This window comes from Uranotaenia lowii, chromosome 2 (assembly GCF_029784155.1).
Source record: "Uranotaenia lowii strain MFRU-FL chromosome 2, ASM2978415v1, whole genome shotgun sequence".
Taxonomy (NCBI): Eukaryota; Metazoa; Arthropoda; class Insecta; order Diptera; family Culicidae; genus Uranotaenia; species Uranotaenia lowii.
Genome location: NC_073692.1, coordinates 217,636,928 through 217,654,543, shown reverse-complemented (window position 1 = coordinate 217,654,543; position 17,616 = coordinate 217,636,928). Strand labels below are relative to the sequence as shown.

General features: G+C 42.8%; 1 protein-coding gene across 1 annotated transcript in view; it reads left to right on the top strand.

Moving 5' to 3' along the window:
* LOC129745481 (UDP-glucose 4-epimerase-like) overlaps positions 1 to 17,616 on the top strand; it is a 53,061-nt gene that overhangs the window by 26,570 nt on the left and 8,875 nt on the right. The window lies entirely within an intron of this gene.

Sequence of the window (17,616 nt, the reverse complement as noted above, 5' to 3'; positions counted from 1 at the left end):
TGAGGAAGCAACGAAAGTTATAAAAAATATATTTCCCCCGAAAATATATGCACAGAAAGCTTTGAGCCGAGAATACTAGTTTATTACGATAATATTAATGGAAGTATTATTTGTGATACTAAACATTTTAAGATAAGTCAGCGAGTTTGGATCCATTTATAGAAATTCTTATGATTTCAGCATAACAATTTTCTCTGGCAAGGTACCGCCTTCTTCTGTGCGTCTTCCAAAATTTTCCTCCGTTTCACCTCAAGCGATTTTGCTTCCGCTTCTCGATGACGCTTCATCAGCTTTGTTTGATCTGATTCAAGAGCTTCCTTTTTGCGGCAATTTTTGTCTTCCAAATACAGAGCATGTGAATTTCGAACTCTCTGAACAAGTTTGTTGGAAATTTGGACTGATTTTATCCTTCCAGCATAAAAAACAGCATCATAAATTTGTCGTTTAGCCACCACTTTTCGAAGAGACATTCGGAATTTACTGAAAAACCACTTTCAACATTCGCGTTGCCATGTGAAAGACAGCAGATCATTTTGACGATGTTGAAGAATTCTGGACACTTGGCATTTGCTAGCACTCCACTCCAAAAATGATCCAGCCTTTCTTTGCTACGGTCATAATTATCAAATTTATCGCCTCTGGCAATCACTCCGGAATAATGCCGTACTGCTAAATCTGCCGAGGATCCACTAACGCGTCCAGTATCTGTCAACATAGTCAAAGTCTTCTCAAATCGTTTTTTGGCCAATTTGGTATCGCTGCTGATAACTGCCGGATCAAGGCAAGAGGCGGCCTTGGTCAGAGGATAATCTAATGGCGATCGCTTCATTAACTTAAGTACAATTGCCATCAGCATTCCTTTGCATTCGATACGAAAATTCAGAACTTACTTTTCGCTGAGCTTAAGATTTTTTTAACTAGCATTCTTAGCGTCATATCCGAGAACAATGTCTTTCGATGGTAGATGATTTTTTTATTTCATTCACTGCATACACTGTAACTTAAATTAAACAAATTCAAGGTTAAATCTTATAGGCAAAATCTAGTATTATGACAAGTTCCCTAACTGCGTAAAATCGTTTTGAATGTTTAGGTAAGGCCAAACTTGTTTTAATGTAAAACATGTTGAAAATCAGATGTTTTGGAAGACAAAAAAAATCTCACCTCGGATTACGGTATTACAGAAAAAATAAAAATATATGTTAAACGAACCTGGTTAATATTCTTCAGCTGCTCAACCTTCATCTTTCCATTATCCCTCGAACCATTTGACTCAATGAATTGTACAGAAAAGGTACTATCGGGCACTCCGACCGAAATTCTTGTAAGTGGTTCCACTTCGCCCCCAACGGATACGAAGAAAGCCAATTTGACCAGAAAAAGCGGATGCTTGAGGCATGCAACTATGCAACAACGTCTCGATATGAATCGGATGTCGGCTCTATCTTGTCATTTTGAACACCTTCAACAAACTTTTTCATGTGTAGAGTGATTACTATTGCTCGCTGAGCAACGCTCACGTTCTCTAACCAACGGTGAGCGCAAAACTTTAACGGAAACACGGTACTTTTAGAATACTGTGTATATAGTGCGCGGCATGTAGGTACATCCTTCATCAGGTTGTAGCTTCCTCTCAGATATTTGAGAATATCCCAGCCAGTAGCGCGAATACCATCTTTGAATGCGCCATGTCCGTTCTAAAATAAGGAGCAATTCCAAAAAGCAGCGTATAGCTGATTTTGTCCCGACTATCAGTGAACATCATCTTGAATACGGCAGTGTCTTTTTCTGCGGCGCGCAGCGATTTATGACTTACGACTGTCTCCAGGCACCAAAAAATCTTAGCTTTTGTAGTATCGGTTTTCAGCATAAATTTATTGATAGTCCTCGAGGAAGAAGAAACATTGCTGGTAGAAGGAAGCGAATAAGGATGAACGGCAGATGGCGATTCCTCAGCAATGAGAGGAATTTCCGTATTATTTCCAACGCTATTAGAAGCACCGGGCTCCACAGTTCATGGTTCTGCGGTTTTTGTGTAAGGTATTTCATCATACTGCCGGATACAGTTCGCAAAAAATCAAAGGGCTAACGATACATGGGCAACGTACAGTGAAGTAAATTTTTAAGCAGATAATAAACTATGACGTTTCAATTTCTTCAAATAAAATCAGGATCATTATTTTTTCCCTGATTGGTAGAAAAATTCCCTGATATTCCCTGATTTTCCCTGATGCAAATCGAATTCCCTGATTTTACCTGATTTTCCAGGTTTTTCCAGGTAGTCGACACCCTGTTTATACATATTTGATGTTTACACATTTTATCAATTTTCTCTTCTTCATCCAATACAATTCAGCTTTATTTAGCATTCGGATCATGAAAAGTTGGGAAAAGTACTTGTTTGTTCTGGAATAAGTAGGGGAGAGTGGGGATACTTGATCCCCCTTTCTTATTTTCACCATATCTTTCTGGAAAAATTTAGCAACTCGCACTCTTTTACATTTTCTGACAGCGTGTAACTTCAAGTTTCTTTACTCCTAAAATTAGAACGACACTTGAACCCGTAGATGATCTAGAAGCATTTTCGTGGGAGTAAAAAAATTGCGATATTTTTGAATTTAAGGGAGACTTGATCCTTTATTCAGGAAGCCCTAATCCATGGAAAAAATCACACAAAACCCCAAGATAGAATGTTAATCGACTATTTTGGTCATGTTTGTTCTCATTTCACAATCTATAATTGTCGGAAAAAAATCTATAGCTTATTCTCAACCCTTATGACATTGCATACTTATGGGCGCAATTTTCTATAAACAAGAGAAAATCAATTATTTTAGCCCTTTCCTTCAGATAATTGATGGATGAATATTAGCTATTGGATAAATATTAGTAATCTCGTAATCAGCAATGATCACGATCCATTGAGAAGATGAATATACCGGGATCTTTTGTACCCAAATATTAGGGATCAATTGTACCCGTAATCAACATTTTAGAAAACTTTTTCTGAAAAAAAGTTGGGAGTTTTCCATCGCTTTGAAAATATTGGATTTTGAAGTTCATATTACACTCGAAAGATTGATGTATTGGAATAAATATTTTTGTTATAATATTTCCGTGTTAAAAACATTTTAAAATGATGAAAAAAGATCTTCAAGTCACATTTTGTAAAATTTTTGAAACAAAGTTTAACAACCCAAAAACTTATTTTGTTAAAATTTTTTGAGCCTCAACCATTGCTGTTTTGTTCCATTTGGCACATTTCTCTAGCACATTTGATCTTTGTACGACATTCCAGTTTCGAGATATAGCTAAGGAATCAAGTATCCCCAGGGATCAAGTATCCTGATTCTCCCCTATATATTTTCGATAAAATCGGATCTCGTGTATTGCAACATAAATTACACACAAAAATAATTGAAAGATGCTTTACTAAAGTACCATGAACTTTGTTCAAAATTTTGGACGGTTCGAGCAATAAAGTAACGTATTCAACCAAAAAAAAACACTAATTTGTTGAAAATATCCTGATAGATCAAAGGGATAATATACAGTCCCCACTTAGGGGAGATAAGGGCATAATGGCCACCTTAAGCAAAATGTTTATTTAATCATTGAAAACAGCTATAATATGTGAATTACACAATTGTTTCGTGTTCCATTACTAAAATAGTCTATTTCCTAGTTGGCTGAAACTTGAAAAACTAGATAAAAACGTTTAAAAATGCATTTGACAATTTTTTACCAAAAGCTGAAAACCAGTCACTGTAGGGGCATAATGAGAACCCCCTGCGGCAGTATAAGCACCATTAATCGGGGCACGATGAACGTTTTCTGCCGGGAAATCTAGCAGTGAATTCAATCGATGAAGTTAGGTGAGTCGTAGATTCATCAAACAAAGCAATAACAAAAAAATCTAGCTCTGTTTGTAGAATACAAACAATTCACACACGCTCATACGTTATGTTTCTAGTGCTCTGTTTGATGGATGATGCTACTAGCCGTACAATGTAACAATAAAAAAATCGATCATAAATGGTAAATGGAAAAAAATCACCTCGAACAGAAATCGAACTCTAGCCTTTTGATTACCTCTCCGACACCTTACCAATAGGCCACATCATCAGATGTAAAATAGTAAAGCTGTAGCTCTATAATGTAGTTGACTACTTCGAGTTGAATTCGCTGCTAGATTATCCGGCAGAAAACACACATCGTGCCCCGATTAACAGTGCTTTGTTCGCCCCGAGCCAACAAATTTAAGTAAAAACGTGTTTTCAAATTGATTAAAGTGAAAAATCAAAAATTTTATGATGGTGAAAATTGAGAAACAATGCGTACATAATGTTGCAGTGCGTACATTATAGATCAAGATGATTTAAAGATCATAAGAGCTTATTTCGTTGATCTTCAAAAATTATAATATTTTCGTCTCTTAAGAACACAGCTGGTTTTTTCTAAACATCTCTGTAGAAATAATAAGGAGATTCCTTTTATTGTGAAAAATTAAAATAAGGACTAATAAGGACATGAAACATTATTGTATATTATACATGCTGAAATTAATATCTTCAAATAAACTCTATAGGGGAGAATGGGGATGCTTGATCCTCTTTTCTTATTTTCATCATATCTTTTTGGGAAAATTTAGCAAACCGCCGTGTTTTGCATTTTCTGACAGCGTGTAATTTCAAGTTTATATGCTCCAAAAGTTAAAATGATACACGATTCTGTAGATGAACTGAAGCATTTTCGATAGTCTCAAAAAAAAGTGATATTTTTTAAGTTATAGGAGACATGATCCTTAATTAATGGAGACTTGATCCTTAATGCAGGGTGCCCTGACCCTAGGCAAAAATCTAGTAAAATACGAAGATCAAAGGTACGTTGACTATTTTTTGCCATATTAGGTCTCATTTCACAGTTTGTCTACTACCCTAGAATCATTGCATATTTAAGGCGCATTTTTTTAGTTTTTAGATGAATATAGTATTTTTAGTCCTTTGCAAAAGTTTTGGTATGGAAAAAGTGAAAATAATGTTTTTAGTTAGTTTTCTTGATATACAGTATCGTTCATAATTGTATAGAAATTGGAAGCACGCGTACTGTCACATCTACACTGTATCAAAAAATTGTCCGTACAGCACGTACCTTGAAATCCAAACAATCAAAAAGTGCACTTTTTCAGTCAATAAAAATACTACAATAACATCATTCTCTGCAGAAATAAGTCCTTTTTGTAGATCAGTATTAAAAATGTTTATGAATTAAACCTTAAAAATAATCCAGTTCATTCTGTATAGAAAGTCCCAAAAACGACGTCAAAAAATTGTCCGTACACCTGAGGCCTTTGTCAAATATTAGTCAAGTAAACAGTTATGTGTCAGTCTGTCAAACTCAGAAACGTGAGTTGAATCTCAGCAAAGACAATTTCCAGTGGTCTGAGTGATAAATACGGTACAATAAACTTTATCTAGCATAAATAAGTAGATTTTCGTGTTTCCGGATGTTACCGGGTATTTTTTTGTGAAAAGCAGAAATTTTCCTGTTAATTAAATCCACAAAAATTAACAAGAAAATATCTGCTCCTCACAAAAAAATACCCGTTGACATCCGGAAACTGATTGCAGACCTGAAGAATGACGGTAAAAGCTTGTCCGAAATTGCAGGTATAGTAAAACGGCCACGATTTTCGGTTCAGCATGTCCTTCAGAACGTTAAAAAGACTAACTCCTTGGAGACCACTCCAGGAAAAGGCTGCAAACTGAAGCTTACGGATCGTCACCATCGCATCATTGTCAGGGAAATCAGTCAGAATCCTAAAATCAGTGCCCCGAAACTAGCAGCCCGAAGAATTTTGAAAACAAACAGGTTAATCCTCAAACGGTACGGAACATACTTCATGAGAAAAATATCGAGGTCGTGTTGCTCTGAAGAAGCCGTTTACACCTGCTAAAAATAAGAAAAAGCGGTTGGAATACGCTCTAAAGTATGTCCTGGAACCGGAAGAGTTCTGGCAGAACGTCATATTCACTGACGAAAGGTAATTTAATATTTTTGGGTCTGACGGACATGTGAGATTATGGCGTAATCCAAATACTGGATTGGATCCGAAAAATTTGTGACCGACAGTTAAGCACGGTGGTGGCCATGTAATGGTGTGGTATGCTTTCAGCGCAAATGGCACCGGAAACTTGACATTCATTTACGGAGAAAAATAAATAGATTTATCAGTCATATTACGCGTCTACAGGAATATAAATATGATTATTTGGTTCTGACCCGAAAATACGATCAAACCAACCATCAGCTTATACGATTAGTCCCCAGGGAGTTAGTCTTCTTAAAGTTCTGAAGGACATACTGAACCAACGATCATGGCCGTTTTACTATTCTATGCGTAATTCGAAGACAAGTAAATAAATAAATTTCGGACAAGCTTTTACCGTCATTCTTCAGGTCAAGAATCAGTTTCCGGATGTCAACGGGATTTGTTTTTGTGAGGAGCAGACATTTTCCTGTTAATTTAATCCACAAATTGTTGAAATCTACTGATTTATGCTAAATAAAGTTCATTTTACCGTATTAATCGCTCAGACCACAGGAAATTGCCTTTGCTGGGATTCAACTCACGTTTCTGCGTTTGACAGACTGACACATAACTGTTTACTTGACTAATATTTGACAAAGACCTCAGTGTACGGACAATTTTTTGACGTCGTTTTTGGGACTTTTTATACAAAATAATTTGGATTATTTTAAAGGTTTAATTCATAAACATTTTTAATACTGATCTACAAAAAGGACTAGTTTCTGCAGAGAATGATGTTGTAGCGAATGAGACTCTCAACAGAAAGTGGCGCAATTTGTGGCCAAGAAAAAAAAAGGCTTAGACTTCCGGCCCAATGCCGGGCACCCTAGCATAAAACAATGTGCGTGTCACTCACCTTCTGATTTCGACAGCAGCAGCGGGCATCGTGGTGATATTCGCGCTACCAGAATTCACGTGAGCGCGGCACCTCCTCCGAGCGTCGCTATTTCTTCGCACCTGCCCTGGCTCTCTCTTCCTCCGCGTTGCTTACACAATCGAATCTCGATTCCACCGCTACCGACGGTTCCTCTGACCTCACGCACGATCGGAACAGTTCCCTTGCGAGGTCAAGCTCTCTCTCTTGTGTTGAATATTGCCGACCCCTTTCCGGAAAACACGCTCAGGAAGAACATTCGACGTGATTTTGGCCGAGTGCTTCGCTTTCCGGGAGCTAAAATTCCCTCTGCTCTCGAGGAATCGGTGCTCTGCAATGGGGCTTATTCGGGAAATAAGATGGCGCACACGAGGTGAGAATTCTTCCCTATTCCCACAAAACGTGTTTCACTGTTTCGTCTCCGAAACGGATCGCAGGCTCACTTTCGATGCTCAATTGAGCGGGTCACACCTGGCTTAGCACGAGTGAACTACCGTTTTTCCGATTTTCCCGGCCAAAAGACGTAAAAATCGACGGAAAATCTACAAACGCCGGCACTTTTCTTCCCGCACCAGTAAAAGCTGGATTCAGCCGCGTCGCGTCGGCACACCTTCCACCGTCGAGATCAGAAACAGAACCCGAGCCCTTTTTCTGCCGCGTGGCCTCCTTTCTTTTTTTGACGTTTTTCTCCTCGGTTGTCATTGATACACGCTCAAACGCATTTCATTATTTTAGGGTGCTTAAGCCATGTCATACTCAATTTTGAGCAAGACGTTACACAACACTACCACAAGAGAGGAGTTTCTTGTGAGCTGAAGCGAAGCAAGCTCACAAGAAACTCAAAATTCTGTTCAAACCAGGAACGACATAGAGACTATTCAGATCAAGATGTTTATCCTCAAGTATATCTTGAGCGGTACGACGAAGCTAAACTTCCACAAAACTAACACACATGAGCCTACAGCTCACCAGATCGGTTGATCCTTAACGTCCACGAAGCCACAAATACATAACGACAAACCATGTTGCCAGAAGTGATCAGTAAACCAGCCAAGCTGGCGAAGTCGTCTCTATGCCGCCTTAACCACTCTACTACCAAACAGTCTTGTGGTAAACATTCATCCGAAATCTTATTTGGTTCAATTGACTAACCAAGAGATCTCACAAAAGGAACTGCAAGATACAAAAAGAACAGATTATTAGCTCAATGATATGGAGGCATGTCTATGTCGGTATTCCTCGGGAAAGGGTGGATTTAGCACCCAAATTGTCATGAGTCCAGATGGAAGTTTTACCGCGCTTCCAATTCGCGTTGCTTTTGAAGGGAAGTGTCATGACAACCCCCTACAGCCGAAGACTATCCTCAAAACCCCATGCCTCAAATTTTAATTCACTACCATAGAAATACTAATCAATACTATGCTCCTTAACATTATGCTCTAATTCTAGACTAAGATAGATCAACATAAGATTATGCTGAGGTTGTTTAATTGTCGATAGCTGTATGGTTTCTTATTATTTTAATCGTTCTCGTTTATGGTGCTTGTGCTAAGTCGTAGACGAGGTTTTTTGACTGCTCTGTGTCCTCTAGTCTTACGTGCTGCACAGTTTGTTGTTGCTGCAAGCTTGTTGGTTGCTGCGATGGTTCTGCATAGCTCGGTAAACGAATGTATGAGTGCGTCCTGTACGAAGTTTCACAGCCTACACTGAAGTCGATATGGCGGTAGCGGCCGTCATGAAGTCTACCCCTCACAACTTGCAATGCAGTGCTGACTTCGTTGGAGTGTCATTTTCGGGAAGTATTTGAGTCGTTTTCTCCTTGACTGATGGCTTTGCTTTGTCGGTCTCTTTCCTGGAAGAGCAAGTGAAGCGTTCTTGACTTAACGTATTCGGGTAATGTCGAGTTCGGTGTGTCGTTGCATCGGTAATTGTCACCTTCAGGAGTTGTCGCATTCGGGATGTTTCGCCTTCGGGAGTTGTCGCATTCAGGTGTCGACGTATTCGGGATTTGTCGCATTTAGGTGTTGACGTGTTCGGGATTTGTCGCATTCAGGTGTTGACGTATTCGGGATTTGTCGCATTCAGGTGTTGACGTATTCGGGATTTGTCGCATTCAGGTGTTGTCGTATTCGGTATTTGTCACATTCAGGTGTTGTCGTATTCGGGATTTGTCACATTCAGGTGTTGTCGTATTCGGGATTTGTCGCATTCGGGTACTGCTGTCATAATCGGACGTGTTGTCGAATGGGGTGTTTCGTCCTATTCGGGGTTTGTTACATGCGTTTGCTGGCTGCATACGTTGTTCAGTGACGAGTATTCTCCGTAGTTTCTATTCGACGTCTTGCTGCCTCGTGCCGTCGGTGGTGTCAAGGGTTTTCACTTTTCACTAGGAATGCGGAGGTTCTTCACGATTATGCTTGGCATTCCAGCAATGACTGTTTCTCCGATGAGTATGAGAGGCGAGGTTTCTAGAGTGGGATTTTGGTCCGTCAGCCATCATCATTTCATGTTTGGGTGGCGTTTACTGCTCGTGGTCTACAACATGAAGTCTGCTTACATAGCTTGAATGTGTTCCTACCGGTTGTTTTTGTGGTTTTAGTGTCCTGACAATCGTTTCAATTGCAGCGACATGGTATGCAGCGCCTGGCTACGGTGACTCACCAGTGCTACTATCCCCAGCGCGATAACGCTGCTTGTGAATGACAGGATTGCTTTCAGGACACTGAGTGGCGGCAATCCCACGCAAGGTTGCCGGCCCTCCCCAAATTCTGACGAACTGCATGGCGGAGTTCTCAGAGTCTGTGCAGCTGACGCTGGTCCCACGCAAGGCCGTTGTCTCCTTCATGAACGCCTACTTCTTCGTATTCGTCGGTGTACTAGCGACGAGTTCCGTTGTGTTCCGTTGAGTTATTCGAATGGAAGAATTTCTGCCTAATTTCTCCGAGTTGATGAGGCGAGGTTTCAAAATGATGTTGGTCCTTCAGCCTTCTCCATTTCGTGTTTTCTGCTCAAGTTGAGCTTGTGGTTAGCGTTGCTGCTTACATAGCTTTAAAATAGAAGCTTAGTCGGCCTTGATATCTTTGGCGTGATAACGACCTTGCTTTCCGCTGATGACATCCTCCAAAAGATAAAGATTTGCACCGATAATCTGCTTGATCAACGCCGGAACAAACTTCGGATTCAGCTTTTGGTTTATGTGATCGACCTTCGATGATAACGTGAACGATCTTCGCCAAACTACATCTCCAACCTGGAAATTCACCGATCGCTTTCTCAGATCGTAACGCTGCTTCGATTTGTCGTAATTGCTCCGAATCTTCTTCACCACGAACTGCTGGATACGGTTGATAGTAGAAATGCGTAGATTCTGAGCAACCTTCGGATCGTCGGAGGTGTTGAGGTGTTGCTGGTCATACAGGTCCGTGTAGAGAATGAGTTCACGACCGAAGTTTGCCATGTGCGGGCTTACACCGGTAACGTCATGTCTTGCGCTATTAATCGCGGCTAGTATAGCTGGTAGATTCTCGTCCCAAGCACGATGATCCTCCTCCAGAAGCGAACGGATACAGGTGATCAATACTCTATTTACCCTCTCTGCATTGTTGACCATCGGGCAATAGAAGGCGGTCTGCATGTGGGATATTTTGTGCTTGGCTAGTAGTGCTTTGAACGATGCCGACAAGAACTGCTTCCCATTGTCTGATAAAACGATCCGAGGTCTGGAAAACTTCAGGAAGATCTGCTGCTCCAAAAACTCGACCATCTTCGCTGCATCTGCCGATCGCATCGGATGCGCAATAACATACTTCGTCACCCAATCAACGACTACCAGCATCACCGTGTTGCCAGCTTTGGAACGAGTGAACGGGCCTACAAAGTCCACTGAGATGAGTTCCCAAGGCAGTTTCGCTGGTTTCATGGCTCCCATACTCGGCATCAACGTTGTGGTCGGTGATTTGCACGCCTTGCAAGTGTCGCAACCTCTTACGTATTTCGCTACGTCCTGCATCATCATTGGCCAGTAATAGTGAGCTTGAACCTTCGCCCAAGTCTTCCGGAAACCTAGGTGTGCCGCAGAAGCCGAATCGTGGAATTTCTGGATGACCTCAGCTCTCTTTTCTGTTGGCACCACCTTCTTCCAACGGTGTGTCGTTGCTCCAACCTCATCCTTGACTAGGCAATTCTTGAAGAGCTCGCCATTGACTAGCCGGAAATCTGGGAACTTTCCTCCTTCCTTCTCGACGCGTTCAACCAATTTTGTGTACCAGGTGTCCTGAACTGTAGAAACTGTGAACACCGTGGCAGTGGCGATCCTTGAAAGGGCATCTGGAACAACGTTGATAGATCCTTTCCGGTACTTGATTTCAAAGTCGAAGGCATTCAGGCGTAACAACCAGCGGCTCATCAACGCCGTCGGGTTTTTCATCTGCTTTAGGTAGCTTAGAGCGGCGTGATCGCAGAAGACGACGAAGCGAACGCCCTCCACGTACCCTCTAAACTTCTCAATCGCCCGAATCACCGCAAGGCACTCTCTCTCGGTGACTGAGTACTTCCTTTCCGATGACGATAGTTTCTGCGAGAAATAGCAGACTGGATGCTCTTGACCTTCCCACTCCTGCGTCAGCACTGCCCCTATCGCTACGTCGCTGGCGTCACACGCGATGGAGAATGGTTTAGTGTAGTCTGGCATGGCTAGTACAGGTGCCGAGACTAATGCTGACTTCAACTTAAGGAATGCGTCTTCCGCCTTCTCCGACCACTGGAACTTTGTTTTCGCCTTCGTCAGCTCAGTTAGTGGAGTAGCGATCTTGGAGAAATCCCCGATGAATCTGCGGTACCAGTTGCACAATCCCAGGAACCTCTGGACTTCTTTGCGTGACGTCGGTATCGGAAACTGCACAATACACTTGATCTTGTCGTCGTCAACGTTCCAACCCTTTTCGTTGAGTACATACCCAAGATATTTCATCTCCGCTCTACAAAACTTCGATTTCTCCTTCGATATCGTCAGCTTGGCGCGTCGCAATCTGGCAGCGACTTCCTCCAGCGTCGTAATGTGCTCGTCGAATGAGCGCGAACAGATGATGATGTCATCCAGATAGTGAAACACCTGTGGCTCTAGATCCGCGAACAAGTATGTCATCAACCTAGCTAACGCTTGGCTAGCTGTACAAAGTCCGAAGGGGACTACCTTGAACTGGAAGTGTCCACGTTGCGGCACGGTGAACGCTGTAAACGGCCTAGAGTTCTCTTCCAGCGGCAGCTGCCAAAACGCGTCCTTGAGGTCTATCGATGAAATGTATGTGCATCCACCCAAGTTGTTCACGATCGCTGAGATTTGTGGAATTGGGTAGCCTTCATTCGTCATGATGCTGTTCAAGTGCCTTGCGTCTAAGCAAACACGATAACTACCGTTCTTCTTTTTTACAGCTACTAACGGGTTATTCCAGGGTGAGAAACGAGCCTCCTCGATGACATCCAGCTGTATCATACGATCCACCTCTTTATTCACCTCTTCCAGTACATACTTCGACATTTGATAGAACCGCTGCTTCCTAGGCTTTGCTTCACCGATGTCAATCCGATGGCTGTACATGTCGGTTCTTCCCAGGTTTCCGTCTTCGGCTACAGGAATCTCCTGCTGCTGCTGGCTAAGTGGCTTCATTCTCTCAGATTCCTCGACCTGTTCGGTGATGTCAGCTTCAATGGTGCTACAAATGGCTTGCACCCCGAAGGTATTCCAGAAATTCATCCCTAGGATGAGACAATCTGGTAACGAAGGAAGAAGAATCACTGGAACCGTCTCATTCTTTCCGTTGTATGCTATCGGAAGCCTGACGAAGGAATCACAACGCTGCTGTGTGCCATCCGCTGTCTGGATACCTCCAACCAAAGCTGTTTTGCGAAGTCCTAACCGGTTGACTACTTCCACCAAACGACCACCGAGAAGCGAACAATTTGCGCCACTGTCTAACAATCCAGTCATCTGCTCGCCTAAAACATCTACTACGGCGTGCGGTCTGTTGTCGTTCTCCAAGTTGATGATTAACGTGTTGATTTGTCGGAATTCTGGAATATTTGAGGGATTGTCTACATAGTACGAGGATTCTGCTCCCTCTGTGGCTGAGTGGGGACTCGCGTTTCCCGAACGGTGTTGGCAAGACGGACAACTTCGGAGTGAATAGCCCTTCTGCCCACAACGATAGCAGAATAGAATGGCTTGAGGCTTTCTGCAATCCGTGAAACGATGACCGGCTTCGTCGCAGTTCCAGCATACGTTGTCTGCCTGACGTTGCCTGTTTGCGTCCCTGACTTCTCTCGGTTGCTGCGGCTGAACGTTGCTTTGGATCTGGTTCTGCGATCTAGCTGCTCCTTCGTTGCGATCAAACCTCATGCGTAAGGCGTCGACCTGTTGTATCAGCATTTCGATTTTGCTATCCGTGCTGTCGCTTCGCTCCTCCGATGCGGTTGCTTCAACCTCCATCTGCGCTGTTTCCAGTTTCGCCCGTTGCACTGCATTCGCCTCCATCACGTTGACACGACTGAAACGTTGGTTCTGAATCGCCGTCCTGTGTTGACGCGTTGGTGCCGGAGTTGCTAACGTTGGTTCTATCAGCGCGCTGTGAGGCACTGTCATGCGCCGCATATTCTGCTGCAGTCTGTTGAAGTCGTCGAATTCTTTGCACGCCTCCACTAGCTGATAGACTGTTCGAGTGTGCTGTGCGGCGGCAATCGCTGCATACGTAGAGTTGACGTTCTTTTTTATGATGAACAGCTTCTCTTCCTCTGCCATCGGCGGCTGGACGTGACTGAACAGCATGTCGATGTCTTGATAAAAGTTGCTGAACGGCTCATCTTCTCCTTGAAGACGGTGATAAGCTTCTACCCGAACGACATACGAATAGTTGCTCGGAAGGAAGTGCTTTCGGATTTCTGCTTTGAATGTTGACCAAGTCCGAATACTCCCACGACGGAAGGCGCTGACGTACCATCGCAGAGCATCGCCCTTTAGGAAGTGCTTGATGTTCTTTAAAATCAGCTCTCCTGGAATGTCTTCCGAGTTCGCAAAGGTTTCAACTTGATTCGTCTCGTATCGCTCATAGTGAACAGTCGCGTTTCGAGATTTCGTCCAATATATCCGGGTGTTTCGTTCCGTTCGGGCGTTTAATACGGTGTTTTGTACCGCGCTATACGTTTTTCTGCCAAAGGCAGACCCCAGCTCGCCAAAGTGGTGCTATTATAGTGTTGGTCGACAAAAAAAAAAGGTTTTTTTCTGGCTAGCTGACTGCCCTCAACTGGTCACCACGAGGGCCGCCGCCATTGTTTGACTCATCATCATCATCAATCTGGTCGTTCTTGCTCGAGCCGAGACTTGACGTGGCAGCCATCTTCGAAGAAGGACCACGTGGTTGGGATCACCACTGAAGGAGCCAATCAAAACAAAAATCAAGTTTGTTATACTTTTCTTACTTTTCTCTATTTCTAATTCTATTTTTTCTCTATTATATATTTCGATCAAATTGAGCTTCGCTTTTATTTTCATGAAATATGAGCGAAGGCGGGGGGTCGGACCCGCCAGAGGTGGATGGTGAGCAAATCATCTATGAGGATGAGGAGCATCTGGAGGATTCAGCTGTAGCTGGTTCTTCGAATGCTCATCCTTCTCCGCCAGTTGATATTGCTACTCCATCTGCAGCTGCGGGAAAAACAACCCGACTCCGAGTTTATCCTGATAATTCATCCTCTTCTGGGCCGGGGGTGGTTTTCATCCGGCCCAAAACTAACGGAAAACCATTAAATTTAGTGCAGATCACGAAAGATCTGGCTAGGTGGCCCTCCGTTACCAGTGTTTCCAAAGTACGTCCGAACAAATTGCGCGTTGTTGTGGCCGACCGGAAGGCCGCAAACGGAATTCTTGCCAGTAATTTTTTTAATTTAGAGTATCAGCTCTATATTCCATCTCGAGACGTAGAGATCGAGGGTGTGATCACCGAATCGAGTTTGGAGGCTGAGTACGTTAAGTCTCACGGCGTAGGTAAGTTCAAGAGCCTTGATTCGACTTCGGTCGGAATCTTGGATTGTCGCCAACTCATGACTGCCTCCGTCGTTGATGGCGTTACCAAGTATTCGCCTTCAGCCTCGATTCGGGTTACATTTGCAGGAACAGCCCTCCCTCATTACGTCTTGATTGACGGAATTTTAAGGCTTCCAGTACGCCTTTATGTGCCTCGCCCAATGCAATGCAAGAATTGCATCAAGTTGGGGCATACTGCTTCGCATTGCTGCAACAAGAAGCGATGCTTGCATTGTGGGGAGAATCATGGGGAAGGAGCATGCTCAGCAGTTGAGCAAAAATGCGTCTATTGCGGGGGCTCACCCCATGATATCTCCTCCTGCGAGGCATTTCAGGCAAGCTGGGATAAACAGAGGCGCTCTTTAAAAGAACGCTCCAAGCGTTCTTATGCCGCCATATTAAAGAGCGCCTCTCCACCGGTCCAACCTCAGACCAGTAACATTTTTTCTGTGCTGTCAGTTGACAATGAAGACACAGATACGGCTGATGAAGTTCAGCCAGTCTTCGTTGCAGGAGGCTCTCGGAAGCGAACAAAGGCGCCTTCTCCGAAAATACCAGCTAAAATAGCTACGGTTGTCTCTTCAAATAGAAACGAGAAAAAGTCGACTGCTGCTGAAAAGGAAAAACAAGTTCCTCCAGGTTTCCGCGGAAATGCACCACTGCAGAATAAACCAACAGCTGCGGGAGCTTCGCAAACCCAAACCCCAAACGTGATGCCAGAATCAACGACTCAGTCTGGGCTCTTTAAGTTGACTGACATTTTGAACGGATTTTTTTCGTGTTTTAATGTATCAGAACCCGTGAAAGACATTGTATTTGCAATGCTTCCTGTATTAAAGACATTTTTAAAGCAATTGATGCAAACTTGGCCCCTCCTTTCAGTGTTTGTATCTCTCGATGGCTAATTTACACCGAGAGGTCGGAGATATCACTGTACTACAGTGGAATTGTCGTAGTCTTATTCCAAAATTGGATTCATTGAATTATTTACTTCATAAAACAAACTGTGATATCTGCATTGTCCGAAACTTGGCTATCTTCTCAATCTAACATCTCATTCCACAATTTTAATATTATCCGTCTGGATCGTGACGATTCTTATGGAGGGGTGCTTTTGGGGATCAATAAGTGCCACTCTTTTTATAGAATTCACCTTCCTTTATCAGGCGGAATTGAAGCTGTTGCATGTCATACAACAATAAGAGGTAAGGACTTATGTGTTGTCAGTTTGTACTGGCCTCAGAGAGTTGCAGTGGATCGAAATCACCTAGAGGACCTGTGCTCAGTGCTCCCTGAGCCAAGGTTGATCCTGGGTGACTTCAATTCACATGGAACTGTCTGGGGAGAACAAATTGACGATAGTCGTTCTACTCTTATCTATGACATTTGCGACAGTTTCAATTTAACAGTATTGAACACGGGTGAAAAAACACGGGTACCTAAACCTCCTGCAAGACAAAGTGCAATTGACCTCTCACTCTGCTCAAATTCACTATCATTTGATTGCCAGTGGAAGGTAGTCCATGATCCGAATGGTAGTGATCACTTACCTATCGAAATTACTATCACCAATGGGGTCAGCTCTTCGAACACAATAAATATGACATATGACCTTACAAGACACATCGACTGGAAAAAGTACTCGGACACAATTAAAACCGCCATCGACTCTATGCACGTTTTACCTCCTTTGGAGGAGTACCACTTTCTTTCTTGTCTGATACACGATAGTGCAGTTGACGCTCAAACAAAACCCATCCCAGAATCATCTATTCATCGAAGGCCTCCTAATCCATGGTGGGACCCTCAGTGTTCTAAGCTTTATAAGGACAAATCAACAGCATTTAAAGAATTTCGAAAACATGGAACTCTTGTCCATTTTGAAGCTTACGTTTCCCTTGAAAATCAGTTTAAAAAGTTAACCAAGGGGAAGAAAAAGGCGTATTGGAGGAATTTTGTTAGTGGGTTATCGCGTGAAACATCCTTAAGTACTTTGTGGAAAGTGGCACGAAGCATGCGTAATCGATCATCTACAAATGAAAGTGAGGAATATTCACATAGGTGGATATTTAAATTCGCACGGAAAGTCTGTCCAGATTCTACACCTGTGCAAAAAATAATCCGGAACGTGCCTCCTGATAGGTCTGATAGTGGTCTAGACTCAAGCTTTTCGATGGTCGAATTCTCACTTGCCCTCCTCTCTTGCAACAATTCAGCTCCGGGAATTGATGAAATCAAATTTAACTTGTTGAAAAACCTTCCGGATGCTGCAAAATTTCGCTTGTTAAATTTATTTAACCAATTCTTGGAGCATAACATTGTTCCCCAAGATTGGAGACAAGTGAGAGTCATTGCTATCCAAAAGCCCGGAAAACCAGCGTCTGATCCCAACTCTTACCGTCCAATAGCGATGTTGTCTTGTATACGCAAATTGATGGAGAAAATGATATTGTTTCGTTTGGACAAATGGGTAGAAACAAATGGTCTCCTTTCAGATACTCAATTTGGGTTTCGAAGGGGCAAAGGGACAAACGATTGCCTCGCTTTGCTGTCTTCAGAGATACAAATGGCGTACGC